This window comes from Epinephelus lanceolatus, chromosome 15, assembly GCF_041903045.1.
Source record: "Epinephelus lanceolatus isolate andai-2023 chromosome 15, ASM4190304v1, whole genome shotgun sequence".
In the NCBI taxonomy this organism is placed as follows: Eukaryota; Metazoa; Chordata; class Actinopteri; order Perciformes; family Serranidae; genus Epinephelus; species Epinephelus lanceolatus.
The window spans coordinates 30,512,647-30,528,112 of NC_135748.1; the positions used below are offsets into that span (position 1 = coordinate 30,512,647).

General features: G+C 40.6%; 1 pseudogene and 1 gene segment (V, D, J or C); one reads left to right on the forward strand and one right to left on the reverse strand.

The window, feature by feature from the left end:
- LOC117266944 (Ig kappa chain V-III region MOPC 63-like) overlaps positions 1–15,466 on the reverse strand; it is a 305,866-nt gene that overhangs the window by 274,640 nt on the left and 15,760 nt on the right.
- LOC144467005 (Ig lambda-2 chain C region pseudogene) lies at positions 965–2,470 on the forward strand (annotated as a pseudogene). The gene is made up of 2 exons (XR_013493389.1): positions 965–1,106; positions 1,955–2,470. The product of XR_013493389.1 is annotated as an Ig lambda-2 chain C region pseudogene (transcript).

The following is a 15,466-nucleotide window of genomic DNA, read 5'->3' on the forward strand; positions in this document are numbered from 1 at the left end:
TTCCACTGCCACTAAACCGAGCTGGTGTTCCTGATTCACGTGTGCTCACATATTTTATTAGGAGCTTTGGAGGCTGTCCAGATTTCTGTTGATACCAGAACATTAAATCTCCAACACTAGAGTGTCTGTAAACAGCTTGGCTGGTCTTACAGGTGAGAGTGACAGTGGATCCTGGAGCAGATGTCACCACTGGAGGCTGAGTCACAGTCACCTGAGCGCTGCATCCTGCAGACAAAAACAAATCATTCATTTATCAGCAGAAATCAATGAGAGAAAAGGCAGCACATCATGTTTGAAATGTTGCTGAGTGAATGAACCTGTGAAACAGCAGCAGGCCAGCGTCCAGATGAGGATGGTGATGAGAGTCATGGTGCTTGTGCTTTCTGCTGTGTTGACTGACACATCTGAGTCCTGCAGTGTTGAACTCACAGGACTATAAACCTTCTCACTTCACTGGAGGATCAGCTGACCATGCAAAGCCTCCTCTCTATGGAAATCATTTCTCTGCTCTCAACACACTCAAGGCAACGTGGGACACAAAATCAGGAGGAATACTGCTTGGATTTACACCATCTATCATCTTAATGGAAAAGAAGAAAAGATTTATATTACAAGTGCAGTTGAGGATTTAAGGACACGTTTGTCTTCACTGTGCTTGGTATGATATGTCTGTTTGTCTGCCTTTCATTTACTCACAGGGTTTAATGGAGATAAATTATATGTTAATATTGATTTTAATCTTAGTTTTCAAATCATTATTATTTAAAATGCATCATGGGTATTTGACCATGTTTTAACTGATATAAAACTGTGAAGAAAAATGACTTTTTTTACAAACAGACTGTAATCATTTCTCTGTCAGGTGTAGAAAAGTAAAGAAAAACTCAAGAAATAATCTTTATTTATACAATATTTTAATTCCATGTCATTAAATAAGTGTTGTAGATTCAGTAAAAATTAATTGTTTTTCTGTAATTATAAAAATCAGAGAGTATTTTCAGTGGATAGATGCTTGTTCACAGTGCAGGAGGTTTTTGTACGGCCACTTAATGAGTTTGTATCACTGTGGTGGACTTTTGGTGGAGGAACCAAACTGATCGTTGACTGTAAGTACCAGAGATTTTATTTCATATAATATATAACAAATATAACTTTCATCAGAAATTTAACGAGACTCTGATTTAATTCAGCGTTTGATTGTTGTTTTTTTGTAATTTTTTGAAGCTGATCTCACAATCAGAGAAGAAACTTCAAATACATAAATATTAACTTGCAAATAGTTGCGTTTTAATTTACACAAAATACGTCATTTATTATTATTTTACTATTACTGTTTTTTATTTATATTGTTTTCATGGTAACACTGAGTATTTCGCTAATGGCAAGAAAGAAAGTAACAATCAACAGTCAAATCAGACTCTGAATGCTCAAAAATTACATTTGTGGTTACAATTTCTTCATTTATGTTAAAAACATCAAATAATTTATTGAATTATAATCTGATGTGGATTCTGTTAAACACAAAGATGTTTTTCTCAGTAAATGCAGTTTATCTTTGTGTTCACGGTTCAGTCATTTTCCATGTAGTGAAAAGGAAGTGAAAGAGACAGATGACAAAGGTTTTAACTGTATTCACATGAGTGTTTCAGCTCTGTCAGTTTCAACAGAAGAAAATCATCACAGGGACGAGTTATTCACTGTCACACATTATGAAACACATATGAAGATGTCATCAATAATCATTATCAATCAAGCTTTTTAGTCTCACTTGAATCATGTGGCTGATGGTCTGATACTGAGTGATTTATGAGTGCAACAGCAGCACAAGTTATTCTGTTTGATTTGATCAAATGTAAGAAATGAGCAGGATGTGATTTTTCTTTATTACCAAGCCTTCACTCTCATTCCTTTGTCTTTTCTCCCCCCTCTCCTCCCCCCTCTCTGTCTCCTCCAGTGGGTGTGGTGCGGCCCACCCTGAGCGTCCTCCCCCCCTCCAGAGAGGAGCTGCAGCAGGACAGTGCCACACTGGTGTGTGTGGCCAGCGGGGGCTTCCCCTCAGCCTGGAGGCTGGGCTGGAAGGTGGGGGGCTGCAGCAGCTCCTCAGGGGTGTCACACAGCCTGGAGGTCCTGGGGAGGGACGGCCACTACAGCTGGAGCAGCACCCTGAGCCTCCCTGCAGACCAGTGGAGGAAGGCGGGCTCAGTGAGCTGTGAGGCCAGTCTGAATGGGCAGAGCCCTGTCACTCAAAGCCTGGACCCTGACCGCTGCTCAGAGTAGAGAAACAACAGAGTCTCTGCTAAGTCAAATTCTGCTTTTACAAACAAATCCAACCTGCTGTAATTAACATGTGATCTGCTGCCATTCTGCTTTCATGTGACTTCATGTCTTTATTTCAACATTTATACATTGTTACAGTCACATGCTGTCGTCTTTGAGGTTTTGAAACAGAAATAAATATTTCATGCACTTATGTCTGGTGGTCCTTTTTTGTTGTTTCATTTCTTGAGTGTGGATGAAGTTAAAATGAATCATTGCTGGGTTTGGTTAAATATCTGCTGCTGCATCTTTCATGGAGGAACAAAAACTGCATTGAAACCTTTTGCTGGGGAAAAGTATAGAAATCTATTATTAAAGTAAAACATGCACTGAAATAATAGAAAAAAGCATCAACACTTTAATTTAAAGAAATAAAGAACATTATTATCAAGAAAATCACAGCAGCATAAGATTTGTAGTCGTAGTTATGTTTGGCTGACTGACTTCAACATCACTGTTAAGAACATGAGTCAGAAATATTCTACTGAGAAAGGTTAGACAGGTATAGTGTTATAATATTAAAGCTGTACAGCAAACAAATGACCAAGTTATCCTGGTAATATGATAATATAATAATCATTTTGTATAAAACAAACTCTTCATACATGAGGACTGTCCAAATGAGTCCTTTTTACTGTGTTTGGTTGATTCATGTTTGAATTTGTAAAGAGCTGGAAGAACAGCAACCAAGCCCCTGAGTACCAACATTTCTGTCAGGATTACAGCAGCAGCTGGTGAAATCATAACAAGAACTGGGAAAAGTTTATGAGATAGAGTTAACAGGAATATTCAGGAACTTGTTAGTTTGGGCCCAAAGCCCAAAAATAGCATGTAGCTCCTCTAAACACGATGAGCTGAGAATCACAGGCAAAAATCTTTGGGCCGAGTAATTAGAACAAAGTTGTCACTGGCTTTGGGGTAAATGGTTTCAGATGAAAACTGTTATTTAAAAAATCATGATGTTGTGAATTTGGGCAAAAACACCTTGTTGCAACCGAAGGCTTGATCGTTCTGAACCAAGTTTAGTGTGATAACACAGCAACGACATGCTTGGTGAGGTTACTGTCAGCTCTGTGTTCAGTGGTCTGTGTCAGAGTCTCTTCCTCTTCAGCAGCTACAGTCGCTTCCTGCTGTAACAGCTCAGTGTCTCTGCAGTCTGACTGAGGGAGGTTTTTGTACCACCATAAATCACTGTGTGAACACACCACCACTGTGGTAACTCTGACAGTAATAAATTGCTGCATCTTCAGTCTGAACTCCACTGATGGTCAAAGTGAAGTCAGAGCTGCTTCCACTGCCACGAAACCGAGCTGGTGTTCCTGATACACGTGTGCTCACCAAATATATTAGGAGCTTTGGAGGCTGTCCAGATTTATGTTGATACCAGGACATCCAACCTCCCCGACTATCTGAATAAACATCTTGGCTGGTCTTACAGGTGAGAGTGACAGTGGATCCTGGAGTAAATGTCACCACTGGAGGCTGAGTCACAGTCACCTGAGTGCTGCATCCTGCAGACAAAAACAAATCATTCATTTATCAGCAGAAATCAATGAGAGAAAAGGCAGCACATCATGTTTGAAATGTTGCTGAGTGAATGAACCTGTGAAACAGCAGCAGGCCAGCGTCCAGATGAGGATGGTGATGAGAGTCATGGTGCTTGTGCTTTCTGCTGTGTTGACTGACACATCTGAGTCCTGCAGTGTTGAACTCACAGGACTATAAACCTTCTCACTTCACTGGAGGATCAGCTGACCATGCAAAGCCTCCTCTCTATGGAAATCATTTCTCTGCTCTCAACACACTCAAGGCAACGTGGGACACAAAATCAGGAGGAATACTGCTTGGATTTACACCATCTATCATCTTAATGGAAAAGAAGAAAAGATTTATATTACAAGTGCAGTTGAGGATTTAAGGATGAGTTTGTGTTCACTGTGCTTGCTATGATATGTCTGTTTGTCTGCCTTTCATTTACTCACAGGGTTTAATGGAGAGAAATTATATGTTTATATTCATTTTAATATTAGTTTGAAATCTTTATTATTTAAAATTCATCATGGGTATTTGACCATGTATTAACTGCTACACTGCAACAGTTCATCATCTTGAGGATTATTCGGCCGTTGAAAGCCCATCTCAAAAAGTTTGACCTTGTGCTGTTTTTATGGTTCTTCTCTTCATCAAAACTCTTATTTCTTTATTCTCTCACATCACGTCTTCATTAACAGGTCTATAGCACCCCCTGCTGGCACATTGGATCAACACTGAACTCACTATGATCTGACACAATTTGATTGTTGGAGTGTCTTCATTCCTTTCATAGTCATGTATGTCTCTTGACCTGATTCAGGTGTTGCACGATAATGTGATGTTAACCTGTCTGACCTCAGTGTATTTCGGGCTGCTCAGTGTTTCAGCTCATCACCCCAACTGATCTTTCTCATCACGTTCCATGGCAATGTGACCAGAGCCTGAGCACTGGGACCGTTTCAGTCATTTTTACCAATTTGCCTTGAAGGGAGAGTAGACACAAGGTAAAAAAACAAACAAATATATTCCAAAAATGGTTGCATAAGTTGAGGACTTAGTCAGGGGGAGGGTTGCTATCGACCAGCCAAGGGGGAAATTTTAGGGGAAGACCCACTCAGGCCAATGCAAAAGAAAAAAAAGGTTACACAAACAGAGAGACAAGCAAGACTAAACGTAAAGTGCAAGGTGAAAACACAGCAACACTCAACTGTACAATAGGAGTGGATGCTTTGGGAGCTAGGCCACAGCTTGGACAGGCCCCAGTCCTCCCTTCCTTGGTCAGGGTTCAGCCTAAAAGCAAAGACAAAAACACATTAAAATGGGCAGGTGGGAGATTGCACTGTTTCCTCTACTGTTAATATAACCTTTTACAAACTATTACATGAATGAATTACATTTAAAAAAAACATAGTCCCAAGACAGAACAGCATCAGACTTACTTGGTCGAGCAAAAGGCCTGAGATGGACCATTCATGGGGTTCAGGGACAAATAGACAAACACTGTATTTACTGTAAAGATACTGTTGCTGCTAATAGGTCCCACTTTACTCTTTACATGCTTATTTGTAATAATAAGTGCTTAGACTACAGTTCACATGAGCTGGTTTAGTGCCATGTGAAGTGGCAACAGCTTACTCTGAGGAGGGGCCCACAAAGTCCACTTTGGGCCCCCAAAAGTCTAGGGCCGGCCCTTGAGTTTAGTATTGCAGGAAACAGACTCATTCAACTTCATGATGAGACTCTCATATCATATGGTTAATATAAAGCTGAAGCCAGTTAGCTTAGCTTAGCATACAGACTGGAAGCAGGGGAAAAGGGTGCCTGTCCTTTGACAAGAAGATCAGCCAATCAGCTCCTCCAAAACTCACGAGCCTATTTGATTTCTGGTTTATTTGATCTGTGCAAAGAAAACAAAGTCTCCACTGGTTACCTGTGTGTTCAGAAATACAATCTGACGCTCGACTATAAAATGAGAGCGCTGTTGTTGGAAGAAACAGAGCGTTGTTCTTCTACATGAGTTACAAACCATTAAGTTAATGACTTGTTGCTCTGCTGCTCCGTTTCCCCAGACAGAGCGCCCAGAGTATGCTCTGCTGCTCCGAGAGTGTGGTGTTCTGAATAACCGAGCGCTACTTTCTAACAGCGCTCCAACTTTACAGATGGTCCAGTTTGTGCCAGAGTGCACTCCAGCACTTGGAGTGAGGATTTCCTAACAAACCCATTGTTTCCAGTATGTACTCCTGTAAAACCACAACAAGCTGATTTTCTTCTCTGTTATTTGTGATGGTTAAACAAACATATTACATTTTAACTGGTGAGCTTTAGAGGAGCTGGGAGGTGGTTTTAGTTAACATTAGACAGAACCAGGCTAGCTGTTTACCTCTGTTTCAAGTCTTTATGCTAAGCTAAGCTAAACTGTTGCTGGTTAGCTTCATATTTAAAGGGGAAGTTCCGTTTTTTACAACCTGGACCTTATTTCTGGCATTAAATACGGTTGTTTACTCACCCAGATAAGTTTGGTGCCTACTAACCTCTGCAAAAAAAAAACAGAGGCAATTTGTAAAGACAATCCTCTTTACCACCGAAACGTTCACCTTTCTGTTTCTCACTTTTTGTCACTGAGCACTATGTAATAATAAATTCATGTTTTGCATAACAAGTGCCTCTGCTTTTTGTGCAGTGTGCGGGCCGTTCTACACAAGCGATAAGAAGAAACTAAAGAAATGTAAATTCTCATAGTTATTTACTTATCAAGCAAACAAATTCAAGGAAAATAAACAATTTATGCATGTGTGTAGGCTCCTTACTCAATCGAAAGTTGCCCGTTCGGTCCTGCAGGCTTTTGCTGGGTCTTCCAGTTTACTTTCGGGACACGGTGATTGATCATATAGTCAGGTGGCTTAGCAAAATAATGGGGATGTGCTGGACAAAAGCACCAATTTTTTTCCACATGTTCTTCATCATCATAACTTTCAATTTAGAAGGGGAGCCACTTCATCAAGATGGTGGAAAATCCAAGATGGCCGCCATGTAAAATCTATAAGTGCCAATATCTCAGCTTCTAAGCTACTTAGAAGGTCACTCTTGATGTCAAAATACACATTTTCTGGGTCAAGGAATGCATTAAAGCTATTAGGAATATCACTAGGTGATTGTTTGTGCCAATATTAAATAATTTGTTTTGTTCCTTCACAAAAGACTGGTGCTAAAATGCGCTGGAGATTGTTTCTATGTCTAATAAGATCATGCCATTATAAACGTATTTGACTTTTTAAAGAGATTGCTTTGAAACTTCATTGTGATGTCTACATGTATCCCTAACCAAAGAGCACCTCCAAAAAAATATTTTGAGTCCAGGAATTACTCCTACCCAAACATCGTTTGAGACAACAATATGCATTTGATGAAGTAAGCTAGAGTGATGCCACTCACTCTGCACATGCTCAGTTAGACAGTTAGATGTTCAGTTATTGACACAAACTCCCAGAGAAATTTACCAGCAAGTGTTTTTAGGAAACAAAACAAAAAAAAAATCCTTAAAACATTTCTATCAGACTATTTTTGGATGATGACACTGCTGTAAGTGGCTAGCAAGTACAGGTTAATAACTAGGCTACCTAGCTAGTTAGTTTCAGCGGGTTAGGGTTAGCCCTAACCAGTACTCAAGTTGTTAAAAAAAAAAAAAAAATCAGGCTGGATGGTGGATTTTTTCACATGGGGACATAATTTGTGCTGATGACAGCGTAGAGGGTCTGCCATAGCACCACTGCTCTTACATACAGTAGTAAGGGTCAAATGCACAGGACAAGTGAAAAATCATTTCTTCTTCTACTTGGGTCAACCAATGATACTAATAATAATCAAAGTCAATTTTGCTTTTAGAATATTGAATTATAGTGTATTTTTCAAAAAAGCAGTTAGTGGTATATGATCAAATTGGTATCTAAGGGTTATTTTTTAATTGTGATTAATTAAATCATAAATTAAACAAGAACCCCTTCATGAAAAAAATGAAAAAGAAATTGGGAAAAATGTTGATCTTTAATGATACAAATACAAATATTGTAGGTTAAAATTCCCAACTTCAGGGCATGGAGTGCAAAATGAAACTTAAAATATAAAAATATATTAAAAATACAAATAATACAAAATACATAGAACTTCTAAATTCTATGGCTGCCTACCCCACTCTCCCCTATCTCATAAAAGTTTCCAGAGATTTTCATAGTCATGCTTTTTGTTCTCAACATTTCTTGCCCTTGCTTGCTGGCCATAGTTATCCTCTATGTGAAGAAAACAAGCTCATTATGGTTTTGTTAGAATGACTGAGCAGAAATCTTATGCAAGCACATGACATTACTCTTCCAGTTGATTTTTAAGAAAACTACATGTTTTCTTGATAATGCCCAACATTCAAGTGTGGATTAAAAAAAAAACCCACTGAAGATAAAATAGTTTTGGGGCTGAAAATAATTTCTCAACTTCCTTTTAATATCACTGTTTAACCCTATGGGCCCTAGGCGTTTTTGGGGTATTTTTCCTGCCTTTACTTTTAAGCTCATATCACAGTCATTGTAAAGGCTACATACACATGCTATATCTTGGGGTTTTTTCAGGACAGTCTGGGCTATCCAGATTTGCCATCACCTCATGTCCTTCTATGTGCCTGTATTTTATATTAATTTTTATATCAATGAAAAAAACAAATCCGTGTTCCTAAATTCTTACATTTTTACATGTATCTCACCATAGCAAGTTGGAAAAATATTCTGCCATATATGAAGAGGGGAGACTCTCTGGAATCTGGCAATATAAGAACCATGATGGTGGGACATTATGTCACTTCACAGCTGTCCAAAACATGTGGTTTGTGCCAGGCGGACATGATTGCCAGTATTTTTTCATTATTGCAAGAAATTCCATTGACTCATTCACAAGTCAAAAATGTGCTTTATCTGAAAGAAACATGCAATATTTACATTTAAGATCATAGAAAAATAGTAATAACATTATTCCTCACTATATAAAGTGACTGATAACAAGATCTGTATAATGGATTGTAAAGAAATTCGTCAGATTTTTATTTTGTAGACATTTGATCTGTATTTATAGCGTGATGGGATGACAGCACAATGATGTGTGTGGTATCATTGGAAAGCTCTACTCCTGCGCTTTCATGTGATGTGCGTGGCATTTCTGTGCGAGCCTGCGTTCGCAAGTAATCCATCCAAGAGTAATGTGTGTGCAAAGCTGTATGAAAGCTCTGTTATACATCATTCATTCATTCATTCATCTTCTAACCGTTTCATCCTCTTGAGGCTGGAGCCTATCCCAGCTGACATTGGGCGAGAGGCAGGGTACACCCTGGACAGGTCGCCAGACTATCACAGGGCTGACACATAGAGACAGACAACCATTCACACTCACATTCACACCTACGGACAATTTAGAGTTATCAATTAACCTAGTCCCAAATGTGTATGTCTTTGGACTGTGGGGGAAGCCAGAGTGCCCAGAGAGAACCAACGCTGACACGGGGAGAACATGCAAACTCCGCACAGAAGGGCTCCCACACCCGGGATCGAACCGGGAACCCTCTTGCTGTGAGGCATCTTCTATCTTTTTTTTTTGCTGTGAAAACATTGGACCACCGACAAGTGCTTGGTCTTGTCGGAAAGCTGCAGTTCCGCTGTTCCACGTGATATGTGTGGCTTCTCACTACAACCCACGGTTGCGGAGAAAATCCATAGAGAAGAACAGGTGTGAATTTGGACGCACTATGCGTTGTTCGGGCGCTCTCTACAGGGCACAGGCATAACATCCATGGTGTAGCTCGCTGAGATATGATATAAAAATATCTTTGCATGTGTGCCCACGCCCACAGTATTTTACTTGATATGCGTGAAACCAAAGGTAAAACTAAATGTTGAAACAGCAGTAATACCACATTCACTCAAAAAAATGACACAAGGGATGGAAAGGGGGGGATGGCAGTTTTAGAAGGGGGATGATTTCGACCGTTTTTATTTCAAGGGGGGATGCTATCCCCCCTCAACTCGAGTACTGGCCCTAACCCTAACCCTTCTGCCAATGGCTTCAAATGCATGCAGTGAGCTGGTGAAGTGTGGTTGTAAAAGCACAAGTGGTTGTGGTACAAAGTGTTCATGCAAGAAGGCACAATGGAAATGCACAGAGCTTTGCAGTTGCAAATGTGATAGATAATTGGATTATACTGTACATGCAAAAAACATTTTATAGTGTTTAAAAAGGAAGCTAATAAATTGAAGTGAATTCAACTGAGTTCAAATCATTCATGTCATCCATTCCAGATGCTTTTGTTGAAAATCATGTGAATACATTCCCAGAATTAATATTTTTATTTGATCTTGGCATGAACAATTATCTAGTGACAGTGGCGTGCACAGACTTCTTGAAGGGCAGGGGCGAAAAGGAAAAAAAAGGGCACTTTAGTGTGCATTTTGGCTCCCAAGAGGGCACTTTAGCGTGCATTTTGGCTCCCAGGAGGGCACTTTAGCGCACATTTTGGCTCCCATGAGGGCACTTTAGCACGCATTTTGGCTCCCAGGAGGGCACTTTAGCGTAAATTTTGGCTCCCAAGAGGGCACTTCAGTGCACATTTTGGCTCCCAAGAGGGCACTTTAGCGCACATTTTGGCTCCCATGAGGGCACTTTAGCACGCATTTTGGCTCCCATGAGGGCACTTTAGCATGCATTTTGGCTCCCAGGAGTGCACTTTATTTTGGCTCCAAACAGGGCACTTTAGCAAGCGTTTTTCAACAATTGGGCCACTGGGGGGGGGAACTGCCCCCCCCCCCCCCCCCCCCATGCTCACCACTGTCTAGTGATATTCCTAATAGCTTCAATGCATTCCTTGACCCAGAAAAATATTTTGTCACCAAAATTGACCTTCTAAGTAGCTTGGAAGCTGAGATATTGGCACTTATAGATTTTACATGGCGGCCATCTTGGAAATCCAAAATGGCCGCCTTCCACCATTGTGATGAAGCAGCTCCCCTTCTAAATTGAAAGCTATGGTGATGGAGGAGACATAAAAAAATTTGGTACTTTTGTCCAGCACATCCCCATTATTTTCACATATGTCTTTAAGCCACCTGACTAATAGAAGTGAAATCCTCTGTTGTGAGACAGTCATTTCTGGAGAAATCCAGACGTGTGACAAATATTCGGCCATGGTTCAAAAAACTAACAGTAGCAAACTTTAGTTGTAAACAAAGCCGTGCTGCGGGTTTGCGGCGATGCGCGCACCTGGATGACATCATCCAGGTCAGAGGTTAGTAGGTCAGTATAAATGACCTGGATGATGATGATAAGCAACTCTAGCGATTCATAAAAACATATTGGTGAAATGAACGAGTTTCGCGGCAGAAAATGTGTTATTTAGAGCCTCATTGTTGGTGCCCCGATCATTCCCACCATATGGATGTACGCAGCTCTTGCGGAAGCTAAATATCTTCCGAGGGACTCCTAATGACACCAGACTTATCTGGGTGAGTAAACAACCGTATATAATGCCAGAAATAAGGTCTGGGTTGTAAAAAACGGAACTTCCCCTTTAATGGACAGATGTGAGAGTGGTGTCTGTCAGCAAGTAGGCACAATGTATATTTCTGAAAATGTTTAATCTATTTTGTAAAATGGAAAAATAATATGTTTATGTGTATTTGGATTCTGGGTTACATGGACTTTAAAGATTCTGATGAGTGTGCTTGTCATAACTTTTTGACATGGATTAAAAAGGAATGTATACCAATTATATTAAATATGCCAACCTATAAATGTGAATATGTAGTGTGTGCTTGGTGAGGCTACTGTCAGCTCTGTGTTCAGTGGTCTGTGTCAGAGTCGCTTCCTCTTCAGCAGCTGCAGTCAGTTCCTGCTGTAACAGCTCAGTGTCTCTGGAGTCTGACTGAGGGAAGTTTTTGTACCACGACAAGTCACTGTGTGAACACATCAGCACTGCTTATGACATGAACACTCTGACAGTAATAAACTGCTGCATCTTCAGTCTGAACTCCACTGATGGTCAAAGTGAAGTCAGAGCTGCTTCCACTGCCACTAAACTGAGCTGGTGTTCCTGAATGTCTGATGTTTGCTGATTTTATAAGGATCGTTGGAGGCTGTCCAGATTTCTGTTGGTACCAGTACATACACTGATCACCACTACAAGTTGCAACATTTTGGCTGGTCTTACAGGTGAGAGTGACAGTGGATCCTGGAGTAAATGTCACCACTGGAGGCTGAGTCACAGTCACCTGAGCGCTGCATCCTGCAGACAAAAACAAATCAGTCATTTATCAGCAGAAATCAATGAGAGAAAAGGCAGCACATCATGTTTGAAATGTTGCTGAGTGAATGAACCTGTGAAACAGCAGCAGGCCAGCGTCCAGATGAGGATGGTGATGAGAGTCATGGTGCTTGTGCTTTCTGCTGTGTTGACTGACACATCTGAGTCCTGCAGTGTTGAATTCACAGGACTATAAACCTTCTCACTTCACTGGAGGATCAGCTGACCATGCAAAGCCTCCTCTCTATGGAAATCATTTCTCTGCTCTCAACAGACTCAAGGCAACGTGGCACACAAAATCAGGAGGAATACTGCTTGGATTTACACCATCGTTGAGTTTGTCAATCATTATTATTTAAAAGACATAATTTGTATTTGACCATGTATCCCGACTAAAAACCTTTGAAAAAAATGACGTTGTTACAAACAGACTGTAATTGTTTGTCTGTCAGGTGTCGTCAGAAGGCAAACACACACCTCTCCTTATGAAACAGAAAAAGCAGATGCAGTGAGAGTTCATCATCTTCATCTTGAGGATCATTCAGTCATTCAAAGCCCGTGGAGAAAACTTTGACTCTCTGTTCTTTTTTCATGGTTGTCTTCTTTGAAACATTCTTCTTTTTATTTCTTTATCGTCTCACATGACTTTGTCCTCATTAACAGATCTACATCGCCCCCTGCTGGCAAACTGAACCAACACTGAACTCACCATGACCTGTTATTGATTGACTTTGATTTTCTTCATTAATTGCATTTATGTCATTCTTATTATCCAGAACAAGGTGTTACATTTAGGATAATGGGAAGATAGATATATAGTGTATTTCATTTAGAATCTGCTGAGTGACTCAGCTTTTTATCCCAACTACCTCATCTTTTTCACCAAACTTCACATCAACATCAAGACGTGTTTCCTCCTTAAATAAAGGATTAAAATGTTGAGTGATAAATTGGAGTTTGTTTGTTTGGTGTGCAACGTGGGTTGTTGTTTTGTGGTAATAATCTGTTTGAATGAGAAGATAAATATTGTAACAACAGTTGTGTTGATACAAGGATGAGTTTCAATGAGAGGTGAAGAGAGCAACATTGATGGAAAATGGAGGACAATGTGTGCAGCTCAGCATGAAGATGTGAGTCTATTCTTAATAACTGTGCTGCTGTTTGTGAAGGTGTTTGTGCTGTATTGAAACCCTCAGTCTCGGTCAGTGAAGGTCGTGGGAGACAGTTGGGCCTCAAGTCACAGTCAGATCAGTATCAGGCCTGAAGGAGGCCTCGAGGTCAGGCTGCTCCACCTCTGCTGTAGTTATGTTTCTCTGTGTTACACTCTGTATGTTCAACTGTGATTCTCCTCAGTCGAGCCTTCATTAAATACTGTGTGTAATCTATCAAAGTCTCTGGCAGTGTTTTCACTCTCACTGTTGACTGGTGTTTACCTGATGAAGCTCAAAAGAACAGTTCCAAACTGATTCTTTAAATACTTGATCAAACTTAATACCACTGTCATATTGTATAGAAACATGAAGCTAAAGCCAGTAGCCAGTTAGCTGAGCTGGAAGGAGGGGGACAGAGGGGACATGTCCCCAGGCAAGGACATCTTCAAAACTCATTATTTCATTTCTGGATTATTTGATGTGTCCAAAACTGAGGTCTCTAATGGTAACGTGGCAACATCACAAAAAAGAGGGAATTCAGAAAAATATTGTTTCAGGTCATGAAATGTTTTGGCGCACAGACGTCCCCTGTAAATCCACAACACAATGAACACCATGTGATGTTGGTTTTCATAATAAACAGTTTCAAACACATCTTGGCCTCCTCTCATTGGCTCCCTGTCAATGCAGCTCAGACTTTTAGGGGCTTCTGATGACTTAGAAAATGAAATGGGCCTGCCCCTTCACATCTGTCTGATCCCCTTAAACTTTATGTTCCATCCCATGCTGTCTGCTCTCACAGCTCCTGTCTGTCCACAGAGTTAAAAGAAGGCCACAGGGTCTTTTCTTATTAATCCTCTGGAATAACCTCATGTGGACATGGAGGCGGCTGAGGCTCAGGAGGTAGAGCAGGTCGTCCACTAATTGGAAGATTAGCAGTCAGATCCTCGGCTCCTTCAGGCCGCATGTCGAAGTATCCTTGAGCAAGATGCTGAACCCTAAATTGTGCTGTGAGAGTGTGTGAATGTGACATGTAGCCTAGTGTTCAAGTGCTTTGACTCATCTGAAGACTAGAAAGGTGTTATACAAGTGCAGGTCCATTTACCATTGACATCAGACAGTCTGACTCTGTTGAGGCCTTCAAATCCAAACTGAAAACTCATCTTTTCACCTTAACTTTTATTAAGTTGATTATTCTTTGATTAGTTCAGGCTTGTACCTGATATCATTATCCATGCAGCAAGTTGATCTCAGTCTCAATTAATCTGTTCGGACAAGTGCAAGTTAGTGAATAAGCACAATTTGGATGTTCACAATGTTGAAGTAAATTATTTTAATACTTATTGATGTTACTGTCTGTGAACAATGTGCATCATGTTGGTTTTCATTGCAATGTTTGTTTCACACTGTCTTTAAGGAGGAATTGATAGAAAACTGCATAAAAATATAAAATATGAGGATATATTAATGTGAATATGTAGTGTGTGCTTGGTGAGGTTACTGTCAGCTCTGTGTTCAGTGGTCTGTGTCAGAGTCTCTTCCTCTTCAGCAGCTGCAGTCGGTTCCTGCTGTAACAGCTCAGTGTCTCTGCAGTCTGACTGAGGGAGGTTTTTGTACAACGACAAATCACTGTGAGAACACATAAGCATCGTCTATTTCATGGTAACTCTGACAGTAATAAACTGCTGCATCTTCAGCCTGAACTCCACTGATGGTCAAAGTGAAGTCAGAGCTGCTTCCACTGCCACTAAACCGAGCTGGTGTTCCTGATTCAGGTGTGCTCACAAATTTTATTAGGAGCTTTGGAGGCTGTCCAGATTTCTGTTGATACCAGTGCAGTGAGATATCTCCGTAAACATCTTGGCTGGTCTTACAGGTGAGAGTGACAGTGGATCCTGGAGTAAATGTCACCACTGGAGGCTGAGTCACAGTCACCTGAGCGCTGCATCCTGCAGACAAAAACAAATCAGTCATTTATCAGCAGAAATCAATGAGAGAAAAGGCAGCACATCATGTTTGAAATGTTGCTGAGTGAATGAACCTGTGAAACAGCAGCAGGCCAGCGTCCAGATGAGGATGGTGATGAGAGTCATGGTGCTTGTGCTTTCTGCTGTGTTGACTGACACATCTGAGTCCTGCA